This window comes from Siphateles boraxobius, unplaced genomic scaffold (assembly GCF_051911475.1).
Source record: "Siphateles boraxobius isolate OS27281-9 unplaced genomic scaffold, OSU_SipBor_1 140, whole genome shotgun sequence".
In the NCBI taxonomy this organism is placed as follows: Eukaryota; Metazoa; Chordata; class Actinopteri; order Cypriniformes; family Leuciscidae; genus Siphateles; species Siphateles boraxobius.
In genome coordinates, this window is record NW_027508745.1 from 1,602,447 (window position 1) to 1,604,169 (window position 1,723).

At 40.9% G+C, this 1,723-nt stretch overlaps 1 long non-coding RNA gene across 1 annotated transcript; it reads left to right on the forward strand.

The window, feature by feature from the left end:
* Positions 1-842: 842 nt before the first annotated feature.
* On the forward strand, positions 843-1,244 carry LOC143738226 (uncharacterized). The gene is made up of 3 exons (XR_013203863.1): positions 843-897; positions 969-1,067; positions 1,139-1,244. It is a non-coding gene; the product is annotated as an uncharacterized LOC143738226 (long non-coding RNA).
* Positions 1,245-1,723: the final 479 nt, after the last annotated feature.

Below are 1,723 nucleotides of genomic sequence, written 5' to 3' on the forward strand. Positions count from 1 at the left end.
ATCATATACCCCTTTTTTCTTGATCAAACTTACTTCAAACGATCAAACTAACGGTCACATCACGTTGTAACTGTAACATCAAAGCTTATGTTAACATCAAAGGCCAATACCTCCCTTTTCTTGATCAAACTAACTTCAAACGATCAAACTAACTGTCACCATCCATCATTTTGACAGAAAGTGTAACCGCAAGGGGCGGAACTAGGTCAAAGGTAACCATCCATCATTTTGACAGAAAGTGTAACAGGAAGGGGCGGAACCATAAGGGGCGGGACATGAAGGGGAGGAACCGTAAGGGGCGGGGATATCAAAGGATAGCCACGCTCACCTGTCAATCAATCATTTTGACAGGTGGTGTCTATTAATAACTACTTGCGCCTGACGGGTCTCTCTCGAAATTAAACATTTCAGGCTAAAAACACATAATACAGCTGATAATACTGTAGCCTATGTCACTGCGTGTCATCCATACAAATCACGAAAAAAACCTGTAACAAATTATTTAGCCTTTGTTGCTTCAAAGACACAGCATGCCTTGTTGAATTCATCTTACAATAAAACGAGTTTGATTGCGAATTAAAGAGCTCTGTATATTCTGCTCACTACCATTCGTTTCTTGGCATGAACGCGTTTCGTCAACAGTTCATGTTTAGATAATGCCAGATTGTTGACAATCATAGGCCTACACACTGCTCAAACATTCTAAAACTCTATGTAGCAGGATAACTGAATCCACTCAGGAGGATACCAATCACCTGTCCTTAATTTGTTATCACCCCCGAAACTCGCGCTTTCTCGTCTCGTGCTGGCGCTTTATATGAATTTTTCTTGCTGTCAGGTTACGACGGTAGGCTGTTTTGTTCCCGCTGATGTGTGTTGGCTGCCCACTTCTCTCAGGTATGTGTAGCCTTTTCGTTCCATGGGAAGAAATTGGCTGCGGTTGACAACTTGTGATTTAATATCTGCAGTGGTAACGATAGAATATCATCTATATGAACCTGAGTGAGAAGCTGTATTATATTATAGTGTGCGACTACAAAACAGGTTGTGAGCAGTATCGCCCCGTGGTATGTAAGATTATGGTTTTGGGTATTACTAACTTGCTGTTGTTGTCTAACATTATCTTTCTGCTCGGCAGGCCCCCCTGCATAACTGTCTCTTGGGCTAATCATGGGAACCTTGTATCACTGATGACTTGTGATCGCGTATAATTACGACTGCGCCGCTGTTTTGCCTCGACCTAAATGATGGACGGCTTTCTACTGTTGTAATCCTCTCACATTCCGTTTGAGACGATTGTGCATTCGTTTGACTTCATGGAAGGCCTGTTTCTGCTGTTCGTCGCCGATTGGAACTAACGGGTGCGTTTAAGCATTTTTGGCGAGCCTTGTGTAAACTGGCTGCTGCCATGAATCCCATTGATCCATAAGCGTGGATGGTTGATTGATTTTTTTTTTTTTTCATTGTTCATTGTGGTTTATTTTCTTTTGTGATCACTATCAACTAAAGTAAGTTTAATTGCTTATATGATTAATTTACTTTAAGGTGGTATTGTGAGGGTCATTACCCGGTCAAGTGAGTTGAAGCCTTAAAATATCTGACCATGGATTACAGTGACTTGTCAAGTCAAGTCAAGTCAAGTCATCCTCATTGATATAGCGCTTTTAACAATGTAGATTGTTTCAAAGCAGCTTTACAGAGATAAAGATATAATTTAAGGTAA